Below are 8,804 nucleotides of genomic sequence, written 5' to 3' on the forward strand. Positions count from 1 at the left end.
CAACTTCAGAATGTCACACTTTTTTGTAGATTTTTAGATTCCCTCAACTCATTTATTCCCCATTTTTATGGAGTACAGTAGTTAAGAAAAAAAAAAAGTCCAAAGTTAAATATAAGTTATAAGAAGATTTGCTTGCTTGGCTCCTTTCTCATTTTTGTTTTCTATTATTCTTGACAAAAAGTAACAGGGATATGAGTGATGAGAATGAGGCCAAAGGAGCAAAGATTGGAAAATTTTGACAAACTCTGTTGAGTAGGAAATTTTTTAAATAAAACTCTCTCCCCAGCAGGTCTTGGTGAATCTCATGTCTTTGACATAGATGAAGACTAAGAGATGAAACTCATTCCATGTGCAGTGAGGAACCACAGAGTAATTTACAAGCCAGCTGGGCTGACTTGGAAGGCCTTCATGGAGGAGCTACTCAGCAGGGCCCTCTCCTGGCCTTGTGACGGGCCACCTGCAAGTCGTCTTTCTGTTTTCACTCCCGGGCATGGCCAGAGCCCTAGACTCCAGCCCCCGAACTACCTTCATGAGCTGTCGAAACCAAAGCCTTTCTTGGGCTAGGTTTTATCCCATCTTACCCTAGATATATTCTTTAATTCACACACACATGCGCATCCTTTCCTTTCCGATGAACAAGATGAAGGCGAGAGAAAGGAAGGTGATGGATCCCAGAGAACAGACAGATTCTTTTATCTCAAGTCCTTTGCTTCTGTGGTTCACGGGACTTTGGTTTTGGAGTCTCAGCCCAATTTTAACGTTCAAGCTGCCTATTACTGGTGGAAAAAGGGGGGGAAGAAAGAGCCGCTTCCCTGTCTCTTTGCCTTAATCTGCCGTGCACGTGGACATGTGTGCAGCTGACCCAAACCTCGCTGACATGTCAGCGTGCAGCCCGCAGGGCGAGGGGCGTTTGATTTATAAATGGAATGTATAATAGGCACGGTGCCTTCTGAGCCGAACGTTCATGGAAAAATCACATGCCGCTCACATGAGGGACCAAGATCTTTTTTTATTATTTTAATGAATTGAGTTTTTTCAGTGCACCAGGGAGATAAGAAGATACCTGCCAATAACCCTCTGATTGTGTCCTCGGCCAATGGGTGGGCTTCAATACCGGTACTCCTCTTGTCAATTGAGTTTGTGTGTTAAGTCAAGGTTTAGCTTTGGATTTGAAGCTCTCCCTCAAACAAAGCCACAGACGCTCCGACGGTGGAAACCATCGCATAATTCTCCTCTTTGTTTCTTTAAAGAGCACGGGGTTGGTTAAAAAAAAAAAAAAAATCCATTTTGGGAAGACTGGGTCTGGAGATAATGATAGAGAAGATGAGAAAAGACAGCAGGTTGTAAGTTCTGGCCTAAGTTCGGAAACAGGCGGGGAAAAAAAAAAAAAAGGTTGAAAAGGTAATAAACTACAGCAAGGCCAACAGATCAACCAACATGAGAAAAACCAACAGGTAACAAGGGGCCTCTGGAGCTTCTGAAGAATAGGGATCAGTAGGAAGGCATTTTGAATGAGAAATAAAATGCTCCTTCCTGTCAGGGAGGAAGGGAGGTGTCTGGTGCTTGAGAAATGGAACAAAAATGCAATTAAAACCCAGAGATGAATAAAGATCAGGTGGGAGAGGATGTCACCCTGTGGCCTTTGGAACTGTGTTTCTGCTGCTTCCCCAAATTATTTTTTTTCCTGGAACAAAGGAATAATGTTGTGGAAAAGTGGATGCCAGCTACTTTAGGAAAACAAGACACAGCAAAGCGGATAAAGGAGACAAAGACAATTGCCGTCCTAGGCAGTAACTGAAGGCAGCTGAGGCCTGACACAAAAGGTGAACATTTGGAGCCAGCAAGATGACTGAACCATGGGAAGGAAGGAGGGAAAGATGATTCACAATAGCATTTGAAAGACATTGGCTTGAATATTTATTAGTGTTGCACACTGCTTGGCCTTGGGGGAACTGCCTTTGTTCGGCGAGCCATTTCCCAGTTTTAAGGCAATAAACAGGAAAAGAGCTTGAAAGATGGCCCTGGACACTTGGTACATCATGTGGAGAGGGAAGGTGAGATAAGACCTTGGCTCTCAGAGTGACGGGTGTGGATGGAGGAGCTGTCAGTGAGGAGCCTCCTCCATCCCCACGCTCTGCCTCTAGGGGGGAATGTATGATTAAAATGCTATGAAAGGGAGGGTTCCTTGTCATGAGGCTAAACTTTCCATCCCATCTGAGTTTGGGGTAATTTCACTTATCTTTAATTCATCTGGAATACAGAAAAGAATAAAGAAGAATGCAAAGCCAATGGGAGGATAACTGAGCCTCGTCAACCCATAAGTCACTCACCTTTGAGAGGGCCCGAAGTCTAAATTTGTATCTATATCCCCTCATAAAACAAGAACGTCAGGGGCAATTTTAAGTAAGACTTATGGTCCATTCATCTCAGGATTCTTCTTATAAGACACAAGGATCATTTGTAGAAGAGGATGATCATCAACTTTTAGGATGCAATTCTCAAAATGTTAGCAGTGTACCCCAAATTATAATATCCCTAACGTTCCCTTACTGAGCACTATGGCTGCGTCAGCATGGAATTTTCCTTCTCTGTTTTGGTCTTAACTATAATATGAATTTTTCCTAAGCCAGTCAAGGACCTACTCATCTAACTACTTGATCAGAGTTTATTCTGGCAACAACAACAAAAAATCACTCGAAACTCTGGAGTTGCTGGTTAAGCATTTATTAGGAAAATTGTGCCCCAAATGGAAAACAAGAGCATCTACAGATAAATTAAAAAAAAAAAAATCCAAAAGTTAGTTGGCTCTCTACCTGTGGAGTTGAGATATTGTGCCAAATGGCAGGAGAAAAGACAGAAGAGTGAGTAACGAAGTTGGATAAGAGACTCGTCTGAGGCATCAGTGAGCCTGAGCTGGCTCGCCAGTGTTTCTGTGCAGTTAGCGGAAAATGAATGCCTTTCCTAATCTTCCAGAGCTCTCTATCAGGGACTGAATGCACCCGCACTAGCCACGGGAATGGAAAAGTGACTCAAGCATTGTCCAGCTCAATACCCAAAGCAGCATAGTTTCCACTGTGGAGCCCGGATAACTGGCAGACCAAAGGGGTAGAAGAAATGGGGCAGTTGAGATGACGATCCTGGACAAAAGCACTGACTTGTGGTTGGAAAGGACATCCATGTTCAGAATCTCAAGACATGCTGAGGTGGTTATTGTTGTATATCCTCTGCAGAGGCGCAGCAGAACAGTTCTGGAGATGTGGAAGTCTACAGTCCCTTCATTTGCCCTTCTTTCCACTGATGAGGAATTTTATTTACAAAGGTCAACTGGGATAAGGTCAACTTGGTTTCTGGCTGGTTAGTTCAGCAGATATGCAGAGGTTATTTATCAATCTTCCCACATTGGGGTATGGATGCCTTAGGTTGCTCCATCATATGATAAAACTCTTACCACAATATCCTGAAAGGAAAAAGCAGTGCAAAGGCGTTTGCTTTACATAGAATTCCAGGGTTCAAATGCAAAGAAGCCATAATTATACATTATGTCTCCCTAACATTCATGGTTTGCAAATGCTTTTAAAATATGCTAACTGATTTAATAACTAGAGGGTGATTGTTTGCTTTGATGTGGTAAGATGAGTGAGGACAAAGCTCACATCTTGTTTATCTTCATCCTGTCATTGCCTAATATAGAGCAGAACACGTGGTTGACATGTTGTTAAATGCTTGTTGAGTGATGAAAAGTTTTTGTTTTGTTTCAAAAGAGATTGAAATGTCTCATTAACAATTCATTTAGTGTCTCTGTTTCTCATTTAAAAAAATAAGATGTTTGGACTTGATTTGTCCACCTTGGCTGGATGTCAGATCAACTTTAGGGCTTTTTAAATGAACTCATTCCCAAGTTCCTGCCCAGTCTGCACAGTCAGAAGCTCTAGTTGTGGGTTCAGCCAGCAAAAGCAAGTTGGAGGGCCAGTGAACTAGATGAGCTGTGCAGACCCTTCCATCTTTAAGGTTCTCTAAGATAAAAAGCTCCTTAATACTTCTAAGGGCTATTTATCATTAACTTTCTGACAGCTAAGTAAGGACATGGGAGTTTTCAAGTCTTTACCTATTAGAAGTGAAGAGAATGCATCTTTGAAATGATCACATAAGGCAAACAAAAAAAAATCATGCTTGGTTTACAATATTTCTTTATACACTTTTCAGAGGAAGCTGTGACTATTGTAATCTCTTCCATTTGTGTGCTGCATTGTCAGTGGCTTCACTTCATTATCTGGTGTGACTTTTCACAATAATTCCTTCCATCCCCATTGTGTTTGTCTTCTGGGACTCACAATGATGGGTCAGAGAGGAGAGAAGCGAAGGACTAAAAGCACAGAGAGCGAAGAACTATAAGAGGCAGAATATTTTACCCTCCTGGTGGATTTTTGTATTGTTAGTTATCTAGTTTCAGAGAAGGCAATGGCACCCCACTCCAGTACTCTTGCCTGGAAAATCCTATGGATGGAGGAGCCTGGTAGGCTGCAGTGCATGGGGTCGCTGAGGGTCGGACACGACTGAGCGACTTCACTTTCACTTTTCACTTTTCATGCATTGGAGAAGGAAATGGCAACCCACTCCAGTGTTCTTGCCTGGTGAATCCCAGGGACGGGGGAGCCTGGTGGGCTGCCGTCTATGGGGTCGCACAGAGTAGGACACGACTGAAGTGACTTAGCAGCTAGCAGTTATCTAGTTTACTGCAATTTGGAAATTTGTAGTTGTCCGTGTTACCTGAATGAGCCACGTTGACCCAGCTGCTTTCTTGCCATGGTTGATAATTAAAGAGTGACTTCTGCTCTCCCACGCTAGGCAAATTTGGAGTCACACTATCTTGTTTTCACCATGTGGACACTGCAGGGCCCTCTCTGGGCAGTTTGACAGCTAGAGGGCAAGATTTCAGACAGGACCTGATAGAGTCACATGGGATGGAAATAACTGTTAATGAGAATTTTTTAAAGTATACAATCTAAGATGACAATGCCAGTGTTTCATTTCGTCTTAATGAACACGGTGTGGACCATTTTGGATTTAAGGCCACATTAAATTAAAAGTAAAGACTTAGAAAGAAGCTGCAGCCAAGAAGACAAGAAAACCTAGTTTTTATGTCACTGATTGCAAAGTCAAGTGAAGATGTTTCTGAAGGAAAGATGAAGATTTGGAGGAATATTCCCAGAGGCAATTAATTAGACCTTGTCTTGGACAGTTAAGGGGTGTGTGTGTGTGTGTGTGTTTGGAGAGTAGGAAGTGAGCTGAGTAGGGGGTTGATCAGTATTTCTTAAAGCTCACATAGCTTTGCAGGAGAAGGAAAGAGCTAGAGAATCCCTTTGGCTGGATGGATCCACGGAAAATCCCTAGGCAGCCCTAAGGCAACTGAAATAAGCCCTTTTCTCTTGATCCTCTGGAGATACGTCTTTATTGAGATATAGTGTTCTGAATGCCACAGGCTGTGGGAGGGTGGACATGAGCCTCTAGGAGGTGTGGAGGGGAGCAGTATCCGTCCTAAAGGTGGAGGAGGCAGCCGTGATGGATGAGAGCAACGAAAGGAACTCATGAAGAACACACTTGGAGAAGAAACCCAGAGTCATGGAACCACCTTAGCATTGTAAACGCACACGCTCAGTTACAACCATATGAAAATACCTATGTCTGTATCAGCAAAATGGGGGGATTTTAGAATGGTATAAAATTTTCAAAATTACTGTGTGTGTGTGTGTGCATGCATATGCACGCAAAGTTGTTAAAAAGTTAAATTCTTTTAGAAAAGAACATTAACAACCAATGTATCAGAGAATTAATTCATTCAACAAATACTGATTGAGAACATCTTCCGTGCTGGGGACTTGCCCAGCCTTTGGGCAGACAGCAGTGCCCAAGCTCCCTGTTCTGTGTCTTCTAGGCAGACACACCAGCTTTTCCCAGGTGGGTCCTCAGCGCTGAGCACAGAGAGCCTGGAGACACAGGCTGTCACCACGGAACTGAAGCCCACAGACATGTCCGCAGCCGACTTCCTACGTTCTTCCTCCAAGTGAGGTCTGGATGAAGGAAGGGAAACCAAAACGCTGCTTGTATTGATATATATATTTTTCAGGCCGTCCTTGGAAAAAGTCATCCTTTCTAATGTAAATTAGCCTGTTTACCTTCAGGAAAGAGAAATCCTTCCCCTTTGACCTCACTTTGAGTTACTAATGTGGTTCTGTGCCCGGGCAATAATGCTTTCAGTTCCCTCATCACTTTAAGATGTATATTTCTCCTTCCATAACACCAGGGCAGACCCAGGACAGTCCAAATGTGAAGTCATGTGGAACCCAAGTTGAAGGGACTCTGAATAGTTTCTTTTCTACACTAATCTCTCTCTACATGCACACACAGACACACAGACACAGACACACACACACACATTTTCCTTGAACCTGACATGGGGCTTTATTTAGTGTCTATGGTAAAGATGTTGATTTCCTAAGGTTAAGTTTTACAGATCTGGAAAATCCAAAATGTGGCAAACATTAAGATAGAATGAAATTTAAGAAGGATGCTGGGGTGATGTCTGCAATATTTCTTCAAGTCTTTAGACCATCGGCATCAAAATCACCTGGATGTGTTTATTGAAGTACAGATTCCTAGCCCCACTCCAGACCTGAGAAATCAATAGCTAGGGTTGTGGGTTGAGGGGTAGACAGGGAGCTCTAGGCAATCTTGAGTTTCAAGAAGCAGCCTGGGAAATTCTGGTGCACCCTTTATGATCCACTGCTTTAGGGCTCGTTGGTTGTGGTGCCCGGGCTCAGTTGTTCGGCAGACGTGGGATATTCCTGGATCAGGGATCAAACCCATATCTTCTGCATTGGCAGGCAGATTCTTCACCACTGAGCCACCAGGGAAGCCCTTCTTGTACAATTTTAGATCCAGTTTCTATGTAACATTATTCTAAAGTCTCTAGAAGACAGTTTTAGAGGTCAAAACTAAGATCTCTGGAGGTATGGTGTTATAATTACCCCACAGAATTCTCATTTTGCCTAAGTCAATCAGCACTGATGTTGAGACACTGGAAGAAGACCTGCAAACTTCCCTCTTGCCTCCGTCTGTCCACTTGGTTCCCAGGTTCCCTTGCATACCTTTCCTCTGCTCTGCTCTTCGCCCCCACCCCTACCGCTCCCACCCCACCCTGCCCCAGCCATTGTCTTCCGTTAGAGTTCTCTTGTTCAAAGGATCACCATTCTGATTTGCAAATTCTTTTCTACATCTTTCTGTGTTTTCTCACTTCCCCTCATCTTTCTGGCTTTAACCAATTCTCAGAGGAGGATCTTTTGAGGCTATTTCTAAAAACCATGGTGAAGAGGCCCGACTGTAGGGCTGTCTTCTTTTCCATGATCTTTTGCCCTGACAGCCTCCATTTCAGAGGAACACAAATGAACAAAACAGATATCCAAATGTCACCCTAGAATAGTCCAGCCCGTGAGTTCCCAGATCACTATACTTGATTGATGATAATGTTGATGGTAAATGTTTATTATCACATCATGTCTGCCTAAGGCCACCAGAGCCTTCCTCTAAATGTCATAGATTGGGTTTAATCTTTGGCACTGGTATTTACTATCCAGAATGGCAACAATAATTCAGTGATGGTTATTCCTCTCTCCACTTGCAGAACATTATTATCCCATGAGAGATGGGAGGGAGGAAGTGATACAATAAATACAAGACAGCTTGATAGAAAGCTGGAATAGAAATGTCCCGAGAACATTTATGAATGAATGAGCCTAAATGCAATCCCTGTAAATAACAATGGTCTGGAGAAAAAACAACAACAACAACAAAGGAAAGATTTACACCATTGAGATTCATGGGATTAAAAATTGAATAAATTAGCCTATTAATATTGTAACATCATAAAAGAGAAAGTATTCAATGAATATTTGATGACTGACTTAGTAAAAAGTTTGTTTTTGTTTTCCTCATTAAAATGTGTGAATAAACAAAGCCAAAAATATATTGCTCTCTATGCGGGAAAGCCATGATCACTAAAAATTAATCTGTTTCAGATATTTCCACAAGTTATCAGCTACTCTTTAAGGATTCAAGGGATTGTTGACATGAACCGGGATTTCCAGGAAATCAAGATTTGATTCAAATTGAGAGATGTAAGATTTTATGAACCCAAAGATTTAAAAGGCATTAAAATAAATGTTGACTAATCCCTGGGGGAAATCAGTCTAGGATTAGATTATGTTCCTATGATAAATTAGAAATTTTCAAGAAAATGGATAAAACACCAAGGACATATTAAAATCTGTGTATTACCTGGAAAAATGTGAGGAATAATATATTTATGTTGATGTTTTATAATATTTGTAATTCTTGTTTGCAAATTTTACTCAATTTTATTTAAACATAATATCATAGAATAATGTCATGAACATATTGGTTATTCTTTTGATTTTTCAGGGAGGAAATAATGCTGACATCTGAATATATAAAATCATGGCATGACACGATGGCAAAGATCTTTATAAACTTTGTAGAGAAACCCCTTTCCTTTTCTAGAGGGGGACTGAGTCGAGTCAGAGGGGGACTCAGTAGAGTCTACTCTAAATCACGTCCACAGTTCTCAGCAGAGATGGTCTAAGTGCGAAGCCAGTAATTTATATCTTCTTCACAATCACTGTCTTTAACAGATGGTTCTTCAAAAAGGAAGAAGCAACCAGCTAAGCTGCCTCTTGAAACTTTCCCTGATTATTTTAAGTCACTTTGTTGCTAAAAATGTGATATTATAG

General features: G+C 41.8%; 1 long non-coding RNA gene across 4 annotated transcripts in view; it reads left to right on the forward strand.

The window, feature by feature from the left end:
• The window catches only part of LOC129653381 (uncharacterized), a 34,382-nt gene extending 26,064 nt beyond the window's left edge, over window positions 1-8,318 (forward strand). For 2 of the 4 annotated variants that reach the window (XR_008715091.1, XR_008715090.1), the window contains one exon: window positions 287-4,508. This is a non-coding gene — a long non-coding RNA (uncharacterized LOC129653381). Of the gene's footprint in view, window positions 1-286; window positions 4,509-8,072 lie in introns of those variants that run through there. The other 2 variants (XR_008715093.1, XR_008715092.1) reach the window with 2 other exon arrangements.
• Window positions 8,319-8,804: the final 486 nt, after the last annotated feature.

The sequence above is a fragment of the Bubalus kerabau genome, chromosome 5, assembly GCF_029407905.1.
Source record: "Bubalus kerabau isolate K-KA32 ecotype Philippines breed swamp buffalo chromosome 5, PCC_UOA_SB_1v2, whole genome shotgun sequence".
Taxonomy (NCBI): domain Eukaryota; kingdom Metazoa; phylum Chordata; class Mammalia; order Artiodactyla; family Bovidae; genus Bubalus; species Bubalus kerabau.